Genomic DNA, 15188 nt, shown 5'->3' on the forward strand with positions numbered 1-15188 from the left:
ATAGTTAGGATAGATATACAGCATCTTTCTCTTAGTTCAATGAGAAGAAAGATTTGTACTAATAGTGTTTAGACAAGATATCATGTCCTCTGGATAAGTACTATGAAGACAACAATATGCAATGTATTAACTATTGTAAATGTCATACTAATCAGTTTTGAAACTGTTTCATTGCTATTGTATCTTTTTCTCATTAAAATAAATAAAATATCTTTAAAACTGAGGTGGAAAAAAATAAAAAATAAAAAAATGAGGTGGGCAGAGAAGAGCTCACCTCCAAAAGCACCGATGGCTCCAGGACTGGGGGAGTGGAGTTGCCAAAGCTCCCCCAGGATGGGAAGGAAACGGAAGAGCATGGCAATTCCCCCTCAAGCTGAGGCGGGAAATCTCAGGGTTACAATGGATGGTGTCAAGCTACCAAGACAAGAGGTTAGCAAGGAGGGAGAGAGTTCCCAGGGCTGTGCTAGGAGACAGCCCAAATGCCAGCAAGTCTGAGATACCTTGGCTTGCACATTGAGGGGACATGGAGACCTTGGCCATGAGGGAATTATGGCAGGAACTGTGTCCAGGCAAGGTCACGGCTGTGTTCAGATAGCTTGAGGGGAGCTGGGAATCCCCGCAGCTGAGCTTTCTGCAGTCCACTGAGATGAAGAGGTGTGGGGCTGGCCACAGGAACAGGTAGCAATGCTCACACAGCCACCAAGTTCACGGTCGCAAAACCAAGGATGATGACAGGTGGAAAAGCTGGAGTTAGGGACAATATAAGAGCTCAGTATGGTACAGGAGGCCCCTTATCCAGGGCATGTGTCCAGGAATCCCCAGGAGCTGGTGCTTGGGCAGTTGCTTCAGGTCCCTATGGGTGTCACATGGAGTGGGTGCAACTCACAACCCTGGCCTTCAGGAGCCAGGGCAGCAGTATGTGGCAGCCAGCAGCGCTGGGCAGCTCCATGAAAGGCAGGAGAGTGGGACTGCAGAAAATGTCGGGGGCATTGTGGAGGTCAGAAGCAGGTAGAGGCTCCTCTGGCCCCTAACTGGAGGACGTGGCTTCCACACAGGCATTAGGGTTGGAACCACCTGGAAAGGGCTAGAGACACGAGGGAGGGAAGGGGACACCAGGGGTCACAGCACCAGAGACAGTGAGAGTGTGAGAAAGTCAGGACCTAGGAGCCCAGTGGAGGAGTTGGGCACAGCTTTCTGTTTCCTGTACATGTGCGCACATGCATGTGTGAGAACTGTGGTGGTCCTTGCTCTGCTGGCTCTGAAGCTAAGTCAGTGAGTGACTGTGGAGTCTGGGTCCACCACGCAGGCACTGATCCATATGTCCTGGAGCCCCCATTATTGCCAAGTCTGATGTCAGCAAGCCCAAACCACAGTGCATGAAGACATGGCACCTACCAAGTATGGGGACAAAGTCTTCCTGGCTTGGAACCCATCAGGACAACTCTCGGTAGCCCCTTCACTCCCCCGAGCCCTGAACCTGGACCCACACCTGTGAATGGGACAAGTGACAGCATTGCTGATGACAGGTGACATAGGTGACAGTTGAATGGCACCTGTATTGATTGCAGGTCACCTCTGTGACCCAGAGCCACTGTTCTGCAGGACTCTGAACAGTACAGGGGACACAAACTCCCTTCTCTCTAGCACTCGCTGATTTCCAGGTCTCCACTTTTCTAAACCAGAAACAATGACAATTTTCTGTCCCTTGTCATTTCCTAAGAGCATTCATGGACAAAGTCATTCTTCAGTAAACAGCCTTGAAGCCAAAGCCCTGGCTCCAGCCAGAAGGTTAGGGGGTGACTCATCTGGTGACAATTCCTTCTGTGGTGCGAGCCAGGTTAAACAACGGCTATACTCAGTTGTCTTCCTGTTGCAAACAAAAGGCCAGGGCTCCCCAGCCCGCCGGGCCCAGAGGGAGAGCTGCTCACAGGCACATGCAGTAACACGTGGCTGTCCACAGGGCCTTGGGGTGCAGTGCCCATGGTGATAGAGATGACAGCCAGACCTTATATAGGGACCCCTGGCACCCATCAGGGAAGCTGGGACCCATGAGCTTCAGCCCCTGTGGAGCTGGGGAAAGGGCTGCCTCACATGCAGGAATCACAGGAGCCCAGGGGAAGCTGAGGTGGGAGTCGGGGCTGAAGAGGAAGGGACACTTGTGGACTCCATGGAGGCAACAGAAGAGTAGTATCTCAGGATCAGGTTGGGTGCGGCGGCCCTTCTGATCTCCACAACAGAGCCATCTCACTGTACCCATGGTTCTAGGTCCCCCTAGGATCCCAAATCAGAGTGCTATAGTTTTGTAAGTGTCCCCAAGGCTGTGTGTTGAAGGCTGTCTGCAGCCTATGGTCTTATTGGGTGTAGGGAGTTCTCAAGAGGTAGGGCCTTGTGGGAGAAAGTTAGGTTATTTGGGGACATATCCTTGAAGGAGTTTCTGAGATTTTTCTTCCCACACACACACTCTCTCTCCTGCTTCCTGGCCACCACACAGGAAGGACTTTTGTCCACCACATGCTCTGCCGTGGTGCTCTGTGCCACCGCCTGCTGAAAGCCATGGACCCAGTTGCCCATTTCATTGTCTGAAGCCTATGAAACTATGAGTCAGAATCAGCCCTTCCTCCTACACTGAGCTCCTGGGTTCTGTCCCCATGCTGGGAAAGTGGAATGACACATGAGGATGCCCCTGTCCCCCACTGAAAAATGCCCTCCTCATCCTCCCTACCCTCCAATCATTTCTACGTGGCTCTGGATGCCTCACATGATACACGTGCTATGCAAGCTATCATGACATTCAGAGATCACAAGAAAAACTCTGCACATTTTCAAATATTTCTGCTCCACAGTTGGCTAAAGGCACAGAGGAGAACCTCATGTACCTGGGCCAGCTGGGCCAGGAGGCCAAGTTGTTGCCCAGCAAATGCTCACTGGGTGGGAGGTCTGAATTCAGCTGAGCCCCTGCCCCAGCCATCCCCACCTGACAGTGCAGCCCGCATCCTTCCAGGGTGGAAAACAGCGCTTATCACTCTGCAATCTTTTCACCAGGGTCTGTGTTGCTTTCTGACGCACCCTGTAATTTGTGGATTCCATCAGTTCCTTGCTGGCAGCCTGCCCTAACCCCACCCCCAGCTCGAGTGTGCAGCCTCTCTAGGAGGGCAGGGTACCTCACCTGGTCCCTGATCGCCCAGCCCTAGGACCAAGCTGGGCACCTGGTAGGAGATCCCTGCTAAGTGGCAAAAAGGCATAAGGCAACCACAGAACCTGGCGGGTGGTCCACATTCCACCGCTCGGTGCTCCCTGCAGACGCAGACAGAGCCCTTCTGCCCTCCATCTAGATGCAATGCTCCCTTCCCAATGATTGGAACCAGATGGGACCTGGCTGGGACACGGCTCCATAGAGTAAGGGAATTACCAAAGTATAGTCATTATAATCCATCTTCATCATGGTGACATGCGTGGCAAGTGTTCCAAACCAGGACCTTAAAAGTGAGCATGGATTCCAGGCCTGTCAGTCGTGCCCACTGCTCCCAGCCCTGGCAGGACGTCACCTCTGCCAAGCTGTGACACAGGGACAAAAAACACTCTGCCCACCCCCCAGCCAGAGGAGCTATAAGGAACTCATCCTAGGATCCAGCTTAACAAAGACCTAAAAGGTTCTTTAAACAAGCCCATTTGCTGGAGCAGGCACCAGCAAATCACAGCTGCCACCCAGCTCCCGTGCCCCCATCTGGGAATGCCACTCCCAGATGGCACCATACATAAAGCAGGCTCGCACAGGGCTGGTGAGCAAATCAGACTGGAGAGGCCAAGCACCCCAGCCATGTACAAGCGCCATGCCAAACCAACACTGGCTCCCACAGGGCCCCAGCCACCTGCCCACCACACTCGAACCCTGCAGGAAGTGAAGGATGGAAAGGCAGGGACGAGAGGGTCCAGGTCCATAGCTCCTCAACCACCCGTGATCTCACCAGCATGGAAAGTGGCATGGCCAGGTGTCTTTGCTTCCCTCATGAGGAAGCATGTGGCAACTATGTAAAGTCCCCCTGCCAAAAAGAATTTCAAAAGAAACAGTATGCGATCAGGCCTGGGATATTACACCCATTCCCAGGGAGCACAAAAAATAAAAAGTGTCTTCAAGGAAAGAGTGGTCAGCTAAATCTCAGACACACAACACACACTACAGGACAAGGATGGTGACCCAAGGATGGTGCACAAGGGAGAAATGGTGCAGGTCACTGACACATAGGACACCAGGCTAGCATGGTGGGGGTCTGACCTGCACCTCCTGTACCCCAAAGCATAGAGTTGCTGTGAAGTCTACACAATTTCTTTCTCAGTATTAATGATTGCTGTACAACGTGTGAAGATAACAGGATTGGTGTTTAAAGCCTTTTCTGCTAGAGATAGAGGCTGAGTTATTTGTGGGTGAAATATGATACCTAGAATCTGCTGCAAATACTCCAGGCAATAAAAAAGGAGTGGATGAAATGAGTGGGCTGTGTGGTGATAGGTCCTGAAGTGGGCGGAGATGGCCAAGTGAGGTTTCGTTTTACTGCTCTGTTTTCCTACCTCTATGTGTAGTATTTTCCTTAACAAAGGTAAATTTAAAAAGAAGTCATGGTGCCTGGGAGTAGAATCTGTAAAGCCAAAAGCAACCTCATAACGTGATGTGCAAACAGCCCCGCTCTTCCTCTGAGAAGCATTGCCAGCATAGCAGGTAACGTTGCCAGCTCAGAAACCATGTATTTTCAGTAGCGATGTCGCTGCAGGAGACGCTGCAGAAACTGGAGCAAAATGACTGAGGGCTAAGCCACATCTGATGCAGGGAAAAGATGCAGGTTGTAAAATATTAGCATAACCTTTAAGCTCATAGAATGAACTACAAAAGTGTTTTTAAACCACATGCCAGAAAAACCTTCATGCAATCATTAAATTTTCAAATGTCATAAATCAGTAAGAAAAGATGGACTATTCCCCCCACATGGCCAGAAGTCTGAACAGAAAGTCTGGCAGGGGTAACACAGATGGTCAATGTGTATAAAGGGAAAACAAGGGGGCAGATGACTTGTAATGAAGCACACTGAGGCGGCACCTACTGGGAGGTCAGCGCAGCATGAGCAGCCACAGATTTGGAGGCTGCACCACCACACACTTCTATGACATCATGTGAGAGAAGTGGCATTGGCCTTTTGCCTCAGCAAGCCCTCTTTTATGTATTCATTCATCAACAGCAAAAATAATTAAGAAGTTGTCTCATCCACAGGCAAACTTGCTGGGCTATTACGTGAACAGTGAACACTATTAGCTTCTGACATGGGACTGGAGCAGTGGCCAGAGCTCAGAAGCCCAAATCCTGAGGCCAGCCCTGCTCTTACCATTTGAGTTCTCCTTCTCCTGGGAGCTGAGCTGAAAGTTAGCACTGAAGTTTGTAGCTGCTGGAAAGCTAGACAGGTCTAGTAGGTACAGTGTTTTGCTAATATATATGTCTTCTATTAGAAACTATATTTCTACTGGATATCATTTTGCATATAAGATTTAAGTTTTTAAAAGTACTGGTTATAGAAGTCAGCTGTCCTATCATAGGGACCAAACAGTGGACACCCAGGAATTAAAGGAGAAGAGGCTCTGGCTTATGGTTTCCAGAGTTTTAGTCTGTGGTAAGCCAGCTCCAAGCCAGGAAAATCATGGCAGAAGGGCACTGGTGGAATAAAGCTGGTTCAGGGTGATGGAGAAGCCAAGCAGGGAACAGTGTCCAAGAAAGGTCCACGGACCAGATGGAACCCAAGGCCATGGCCCACCACACACCAGACATCCCCAAGAATATGTTTTATTAAACTCCAGGGGCGGTTCCCAAAACAACCAAGCTCACAAGTGAGCTCAACTGTCACACTGGTTTTCATGTCACCTCCAGTGTCTTGGGTTCTTATACTGTGTGGTGAATGCCAGGATACTGTAGTAAATGCTAGTCAGTAGTCTAGGTTGGAATCCACAATGAAACGCAACCCTGTGTGGCCCAAAACATAGAAGCAGACCAGGCTCCCCAAGACAAATCCTTGGATTTTCCAGAAGGCTGGTTCCCAAGCCTCAGGCTGCTTGCTACAGAGCTATTCCTTGCCAGCCATGGTGGGAAATGGAGACCCATCAGTTGATGGATGAGATCTCAGAGCGACATCCATGTGCCTTCCAGGGCCATGGGGAATCTGGGAAGGAGGAGGTTACGCGGGTTGCCCTGTGCAACAAGGTAAGGCATTGAGACAGGGAAATCCTGGCTGTGATAGAGAGAAAACAGCCTAGAGGGAGACCCAAATCTCGGGCCCTGGAGACACAGGGCCAGGGCAGAACCCCAGCACGTGCTGCCATCTGATAAGGCCCAGGGTACATGTGGGAACAGGAGGAGGGACAGCAGATCTCAACTGTGAACTCCAGCGAAAAACTTTGGCTGCACGCATACTAGGATATGAGTGGGTGTTGCAGTCCTTCCAGAAACCAGAGTGCTTCTGGGCACCCAGAGAGGAAATGCTGGTGTTGGCCTTCAGGACAGGAACCCAGCTGCTGCCCCCCCACCGCCCACCGCCTACCCCCCACCCACACCCCCACCCCACTCCCCCCACCGCCCACCGCCCCCCCACCCCACCCCACCCCCACTTACACTTGAAAACCTGGATTAAAGTGAAAGGCTGACCAAAGAAGAAATGGAAAGTGATGGCGAGAGGGAACCGATGGATAAGCTCTTGGCTGAAGTTCTGAGTCAGTGTGCAGCACACATTCTGTCCGGCCCAGAAAGCTGGGCTAGGGACATAGCAACAGATGAGGGGGCATTTGGAGACAGAGGCACTCAGGCTGGAAGGGCAAACTGCATGTGGAGCCGGCAGGGAAGGGAGCCTTGGTGCTCTTGCTGCCTGGATCACCCTTCAGTGGGAGAACGAACGCCCAACGTGGTGCTGAGGATCTGTAAACTCTCAATTCAGAGACTCATTTGTTAAAATATCAGTTAATACACACAATCAATATCATCAGAATGTGTGGATATGTATCTAAAGAGTGGAGTTAGCGTTGAATTCCTAACTACTAAATAGCATGGGAAACATTTTATAAATATATTCCATACTCATTCAATATAGAACATATTCCATATTCTTTCCCAAATATGGAAGTGGGGCACATTTAAAAACCTGCTCATTCCCTGAAGACCATTTTATACACAAACACTGGGAAAACAGCTGTCAATTAATATTGGAATAAGTTCAATTTATGCCAATGAATGTGCAGCCTGTCCTCCAGAGCCAATTAGACAGCTTCGCTCAGCAAAAGATTCTGATAAGAAAAATGTGTGCATGTGCACATGCCTGTGTGTATGTGCATACATGTATTTGTGTGTATATGTGTGTGCATGTGTGTACATATGTGAATTGTTATGTGTGTGCATGTGTATGAATATGTATTGTGTGTGCGCCTGAGTGCACATATGTGCATGTGTTCACATGAATATTATACATGTGTGTGTGGTGTGTGGACATGTACTGCATGCAAGCCTTGCCTGCATGCAAGTGTGCATGTGTATGTGTTGTCACCCCGTGCCCCATGGTGCAAGGACACAGGCTGTGTGCACTGCCTGCCTTGGCTGCAACTCTGATATCACATTGACACAGTGGCTTTCGGTCTCCTGGTAAGGAAAGTACTTAATTATTAAATGTGTGCAAAACAAAGTCTAAACAGCACAATTCAATTATTCTCCTTCCGAATCACAGGTCATAACTCCCAATTTCTGTCAGAGCAGTTTTGATGAAATCTTTTTTCTCAGCGTCATCTGCAAAGAATTGAAATGGCGATCCCTTCGATGTTTGCTTTCCAAAATTCCCTGCTCTGCTTTCTCTTTGAAATTCAAAATTACTAATATACCATTCTGCAAATATATACTGCGTTTCTCCAGAAAGCCCTACTGGCCAAGTAGAAATGTTTCCCTTTGGGTCCAGGAAATGGTATTTTGTGTTTAAATCAGCTGAAGCAGTCCAGTTCTGCATGTTTTATATGGCAGAGCCATGATTTTCTAGCAGATGGCTTTGACATTCTTATATTCAGGCTAGTTGAGTTTGCCAACCTCCGTTAAAAATCTTTAAGATGTTTGCTTTGGAAGAAATTGCTACACAATGGGAAAAGAAACATATGCAGTGCCTTATCATTTAGGGAAAATATTCATTAAAAAACTGGATTCCATTCCATGCTGTTTTGTGTGACTGGGCTGCAGGTCCAGCGGCCGCAGGCCTCCTTAGGATGCTGGGAGTGTCTGCTTCTCGTTACCCAGCTGCTTGGCCACCCCACGATCCCAGCCCTGCATCTGGGTGCACGCTCTCTGTGACTCATTACAATAACAGGAACTCACCGCTGCTATGCTTGAAATAAATCAGCTTGGGTCTGGGCGGCCGTTTTGATAGTCATGGCTCCACCTCTAATTTGCTGCCTGGTCTGAAGTCATCTGTAGTGCAGTCGGCCCCAAATAGATACTATGTATTTCAGGAAGGTTTTTAAAATATTGCTATAGGCCAGGAATTTAACTAATGCCCTTCTCTGTATTAACTCTCTTAATCCTCACAACCTCCTAGGTGCTGACCCTTGCCACTGTCTGCCTTAGCTAAGACATTGATCACCTGGTCAAGGCCTAGCTCCTTATACCCCAGCTAGCATACAGCTCGCCTGACCACAGGGCCCTGCTCTGCCCACAGCTGAGCCAGCTCTAGGGTCAAGTGTGGGGTCCTCAGTGGTCACTGACTGGGAGTCCTGCGGAGGGAAAGAGCCAGGCCAGCCATCCACATTCAGCCAACCCCACCCTTGTCTGCATGTGGGGCTGGGTCCATCACCCCACATGGACAGGTAGGGCTCCGTGCAAAGCTGAGGTGACAAAGCAGACAAGTGCAGGGTGAGAGCCACAGCACAGGTGGGACTCAATCAGTCCAGCCACCATGTCCACCTAGGCTCCTCCCCTACAAGGGAGCTATGGCCTTGGTCTTTCCTTTTCCTGTCTACATTTGCTACCACAATAACTATAATATCTTTATCTTTACTATTTTTATAACTAAAAAGGCATTCATCTGAAATGCAGATGTGATTGTCCTTCCTATGTTTTCATTTGGGCATTCCACTGACCAAGGCACAGTACTGACCCATAGACAACGCCACGAGGTATGCAGGTGACAGAGAAAGCCACACCAGGGGCAGTGCTGCACTGCACCATCCCTGGAGTCCAGCATGGATCCCAGCTTTTCGCTCTCCTATATAGCCTCAAAGACCCTGTCTGCTGGCCATCACCTGGTCCCTACACAGATGTCACCTCTCCATGGGGCTTCCCCAACCCACACTGCCCCAGCTGAGGTTTGACTCTGTCCCCTAACCTGATGTGTTGGAGCCTGGACTGAATGGTGGCACTATAGAGAGCTCTGGGCACAGATTCTAGGGCTCTGCCGCAGAAACAGATGCAGCTGCAGCAGGACTCCTGCAGGAGGAGGAGCTGAGCCTCTGTCCTCCTCACAGCCACACCCTTGCCCCCCACCCTCCACCACCCATCACACAGCAGGAACCTCCTTGGATGTGACCCCTCGACCTTGGACTTCCACCTCCAGAACTATGTGGAATCAACCTCCGTTCTATAGAAGTGCGCCAGTGCCCATGTTCTATTGCCCCAGCACAGTTGGCGGCAGCACTCATCGCCCTCTGATAGCCTCCCAGCCTGATTCTGGTTACATGTGTTCAGTGCTTGTGCTCGGTCCCTCTGTGGAAAGCAGGGCTGGATGACCATGGGCATGCGAACGGCCACCACTGCATACTGGTAATCTCCCGCAGCAGGTCAGGGTGTTGTTCCTCAAGAAACTGGCACTCCCTGGTACACCTAGAACAGCTCTGTGCCAACAGTCTTGCCAGCCTCCCTTCCAGAGACAAGATGCCTCCACACAGCCAGGACACCTCCGGGACCTCACACGACTGAAGCCCATTTCTTTTCCTCTTTCCTGGTCCCGCTTCTCAGTCGCTCACACAAACACAGTTCTGCCCACATCTGTGTTACCTCCCAGGCCAGGCAAGATGTCCACTGGGCACATTGCTGACCCCCTGGCGTGAGAAATAAACAGCAAGAAACACAACCCTGTTGTGTGGGTTGCATGTGCCCAGCTTCCAGAAGCTCCCGGGGCCTCAGCCTAGGCCAGGCTGCCCAGGGTCAGCTCCTGCTACACAGAGGCCTCTGCAGACCCTGCAGATAGGCCTGGGGCAGGGAGCAAGAGGCAGGGCGGAGGCTGGAGCTGCAATTTCCCCAGTGGCAGTATAAGTCCTTATGGGTGCCACTGGCCCGGAACTCCACCTGCAGGCAGAGCAATAATAATCAGAAGACAGTGGCATCATAGTCTAGATCTTTCCAGGATATCTGAATGATGTCCTGGCCTCTGGTGTCTTGGTGTGTCACCCTCCCTGAACTACAGAGGATCAAGCCCTAGCTTGATGTCTGTCCTTCCATTCCCTGTTCATAGATCCTCACTCAGAGGACAAGGATCTGCCCAGTCCCTGGGATCCCTGGGCGCTACAGAAGAGGGAGCCTTAGAAAGGGATGTTAGGTGTGCTGTGTTCCTCCAGGAGAAGAAACTACAACAAAAGGAAGAAGTGCTCAGTGACTAGGGATTCTTCAAGATGGTCTAACCGAGGCATTCTCAACAGCCCTGCCCAGCAGCCCTCTGGAGGCTGTGTGGTCTCCCCACAAGACCATCACTCCTGGAGAGAGAGCGTGGAGGAAATCCAGGCAGCAGTTCTAGGCCACTGGGTCTCATGTTCTGGGATTCTCCACACTCAAATGGTGACAACATTGTTGCCTCCAGAAAACCAGGCTTCTCCAGAGAAGAGCACATCAGATATATAGAGATGTGAGGAGAGATTTATTATGGGAATCGGCTAATGTGCTCAGGGGCTGGGAGGTCCCAAGATCTGCTGTTACTCCTGGAGGTTTGGGAGACTGTGGAATGACTCTGTCTGGTTTGCAGGCGTCTGGATGTGGACGAAATCAGGAGATGGATGTCCCCACACCAGAAGAGAATTCACCCTCCTTTTGCCTTTCAGCCCATCTGGATCCTCAGCAAGTTGGCTGGGATCCTCCCCCTGGTGGGGCAACTCACCTGTCCTCTGTCTGCTGACTGACCTGCTGACCTCTCCTGGCAAGACCCTCACAGAGCCCCAGAAACAGCATCTACCAGCCATTGGGCATCCTCCACCCAGGCTAGTGATGTGACACTAGCCTTGCAGACCGTGAGGGGTATGAGAATTACCTTAACACTGGCCACTGACTGTGAAGGAGGGCAGAAGATGTAGCCTGGGTCTTTCTGGCAGACCAAAGCCTGTCTTCTCTGACACAAGCCTGTGACTTTTTCTGTAGCTTCTCTCCCATGTGACATCTGTCCTTGGGTTCCATAACCTCACTAGCCACAGCCCCACTGCAGGCACAGAAGAAAGGCCTGGGACTCGTTCTGGCCTCAGCAATTCCCTCCTAGAACACAGACCTGTCATATTCAATGTGTGGCCTCATTCCATTCCAGTGACACACGCTTGGAAGAACGGGTTCTACACACAATAAAATGGAATCCCATCACCACATCTGGAGCCAAGTAGGAAAATTATCTTAATTAAATGCAGCAGGGCCTGGATGGACTGGCCACCACACGGAGCTGCTGCTCTCTGAGGAGCAAAGCTGACACTCCGGAAACCCATGCCTGAGGCTGGCGCTTGTCACCCCTGCCCACCTGTGGCTCAAGGATACAGAAGAAAGCTTCAAGTCAGCTCCCAATGTGGTGAAAAGCTTTACAGTTTAACCCACAGCAGAGGCCACACCACCAACCAAAGGTGAGCAAAAGCCACGTTGCCATGGAGCCAGTGTCCTCAGAGCAGGGAGACTGGCTCTGCCCTGTCCTTCCCTTCCCACCCCGTCACAAGTGGCTTTCTTTGTTGTAAACAAGTGACCTCGTGCTTTGGAATTCAGGGGTTGTTTTTAGATGCAGGTAGTAAAAGTCATTGACTGTGGGAAGGCGATTAGAGAAATAAAGTAATAGATCAACAGTACATAAAACCAAAGCCCTGAGAAGTGGGTTGTTTTCCCAGGGGACAGGTCTAATCCAAAAAAGAGGAAACAGCATACAGAGGCCGTGGTTGACTGTGCAGGAGAATTCAGACCAGCAGGCAGTAGCTCAGCCACGGACACCAGAAGTCCGAGTCATTCGCCTTACACACCGGAAGTGAGCTGCTGTCAGAGTCCCCACTGCCCTTGTACTAGCTCAGCCTTCACAGACCAGGAATACAAGGAGGTACCCTGGCTATATTCACCCTCACCTTGCCCTTGCCCTTGAAGCTCCCTGCCCCACTGGTTTTGTACAAACCTCAGCAATGCCCTATATCCCCACCACAGTGGTGCCTATCACCTCTGGGATGACCCACTTCCTGGCTTGTCTTCAAGTTCCCAGAGCCTTGCCTTCAGGGCATCACGGATGCACCCACTAGTCTACTAGACCTCTCCAGAGGGGCCCCCTCAGGCACCCAGATCCCACATGCCCCAGCTCAGCACCTTTCCTTCAGTGGCCACCCCCTCCTCTCTGCCAATCCTCATTCACTTCTCAGTGACCCCAGATGGAAACTCAGCCTGCCCACCATGCTGGCCTGCGTTGCTGGGTCCTGAACTGCCATGGGCCCCACATTCCCCATGTCCCCCCTTGTCCAGAGCACATCGTAAATTGCACACCCAGTGAACTCCTCCTGCCCGTCCCTGCCCAGGCTGGAGCCCACCCAGGAAACACAGTGAAAAACTGTTTCTTGTCACTGTTCCATAAACAGTGCAGCCTCGCTGTTTGCTATTTCTACAGGGTCGCACGGCATTAGAGGTTCTAACTAACCTAGAGAGGAAGGAAAGTAGAGGGAAGGTGTGAGTAAGCTACATGCCTGCACTAGGCCATCGATGAAAGGGAATGGGGCACCCACAGACTTTTGCGTCTGTAGAGGACCCCACCCCAGGCACACACATGACAGCATGTGTGCTGTGTCCAAGCGTACATCCCTGGATCCCCACAGGTGACCTATATCCCTTTGTACATCCTTAGAACAATTAAAAGTGATCATAATCAAAGCTGTATCTCTTAAAATGGAAATCCTTCACAATATGCTCTCCTTCCACAAACCCAAAGTTTGAAACGACAGAACCAAGGTGGCTAAATCTCTGGCCAAGTAAACCTGGAGCTAAGCAAAGAAACCAGAACAGAAAATGAACTGCACTTAGGGTGCCCCATATAGAAACCACTGGAATTTGTTTAGGTCTTTAATTTTCATTTTCCTAAGCCCACGTTTGTTGATCGTGGGGCCTGCATTCAGTGTGAGGAGCTGGTACACTAGCAAACGTAGCTCGTCTCAGCTCTGCGTTCTCCCACCCCTCCCCTCACTCCTCTGGATCCCTTTTTCAGCTGTAGAAGATCTGTCCCCCTGTATCACAGTACATAAGAAAATTGTGTAGAATTAGCAGCTTTTAAAAGAGGGAGAAAATGGGCCGGCCAGCTAGCTCTGAGGATTAAAGCACCTGCTTAGGTAAACACTGGGATTGGGGTTCAATCCCAGCGTACCATGCTGACCCCACCCCTGGGGCACACTGAGATGGCGATTGAGCCTGGGTGTGGTGGTGGTGCATGCCTATAATCACAGCACTCGAGAGGCTGAAAACAGAAGAATCACTCTGAGTCTGATCTACATAGTGAGACCCTGTAGACCCTGTCCTAAATATAGAGAAAGAATAAAAGAGAGAGACATTAATTAAGTACTTGGCATAAGGTAATAAAAGATAAACCAAAGTAAACAGGAAAATATGTAAATCTAAAAAGCATTTTTAAGTACAGAGGAACTTACTTACTGAAGAAGAAAAATAAACAGTTACTTAAACAAATAAAACAGACAACATTTTAAGTTTAGCCAAGGACAAAAGGAAAATCAAAGAGTAAAGGCAGTGATAACAGACGCCAGAAGACAGAACTGTGACCAGACAGGACTGTGTTCTGTATGCAGGACTTGTGTGAGCTGGGCAGCCTTTCCAAAAGCAGTATGGACAAATGAGGTTGAGTGACAGAATGCGAGTGAGCTCAGGACCCAGCCCAGCTCTCGTGGACAGCCCCCTGGACCTTCTGTCCTGCTGCCCCACACCATGTCCAGGCCCCAGAAGGACACCTCATCTTACTCAGAGACCCTGTCTCTCTTGTATGGGAGGTGGCATTGTAAAATACTGGCAGAACACATAGTGGGGTGCAGAGACTCGCTGTCCCAAGGAGACTTGCAGCCACTGCACGGCCACAATGATCCTTACTGCATTTCCATAACCCCATGTCTGTGCACTCTAGCCTCCCCCTCAAAGTCAATTCCCACAAAGACCAACTTCCAGAGTCACATCTCACCCTGTTCCATTCTTCACACTCACTGTCAAATTTGACAAGGAGCTTGCAATCCTGAAGGTCGATTTATAGACAGTCCCTCCCCAAGATGGCCCCCGAAGGACTGAGACTTCAACAGGCCCCACAGACCACTGGACCCTGAGCGTTTCACCCCTCTTGGAGGAAGGAATGAGAGCACCTGCCTTCCACCAGGTCCAGAGGGTTCCAGGGACCTGTGCCAATGATAATAAACACCAGTGATCTTTGAGATATGTATAGTTATCCTCTCTGTCTCCCCTCAGCCCCTGGCCTTGACCTTCTTATACACATTCTTAGTCCCAGGATAAAATTTCTGTCACTCAAGATCCAACTTCTCCATTAGGCACAGTGGCCCAGGTGGCCCAAGCCCTCACACTCATCCTTGGAATGGACCCTTGGGATCCTCCATCCTAAGGGAGGGAGGCCTCCCTCCCGTAATACACACCCTCCTCTCTGGTCACAGACCTCCAGCCACACTGCCCTACTATTTGCTCCTTGAATAATTCATGCCTCAGGACCTTTGCATGTTCAGACCTCTCTGTCTGGACGAGATCTTCCCCGGGCTGGACCTGGACATAGACCATCGATCAGGATCATCCCAACTCTCCATTCTCTGAAAGAATTCCACTAACATGGTAACTATATGCAGTCCTTTATCTTCTCCATTTTTCCCATCTTATTTTCCTCATATCACTGAGTAAAATGGTTTCTCTCCTCTTTAGAATATAAGCC

The 15188-nt window shown here is 50.3% G+C and overlaps 1 long non-coding RNA gene across 1 annotated transcript in view; it reads left to right on the top strand.

Moving 5' to 3' along the window:
- The window catches only part of LOC111818150, a 22873-nt gene extending 10992 nt beyond the window's left edge, over positions 1-11881 (top strand). The window contains exons 2-3 of the long non-coding RNA XR_002822213.1: positions 6134-6141; positions 11871-11881. This is a non-coding gene — a long non-coding RNA (uncharacterized LOC111818150). The remainder of the gene's footprint in view (positions 1-6133; positions 6142-11870) is intronic.
- Positions 11882-15188: the final 3307 nt, after the last annotated feature.

The sequence above is a fragment of the Octodon degus genome, unplaced genomic scaffold, assembly GCF_000260255.1.
Source record: "Octodon degus isolate 3935 unplaced genomic scaffold, OctDeg1.0 scaffold00081, whole genome shotgun sequence".
NCBI classification, from domain to species: Eukaryota; Metazoa; Chordata; class Mammalia; order Rodentia; family Octodontidae; genus Octodon; species Octodon degus.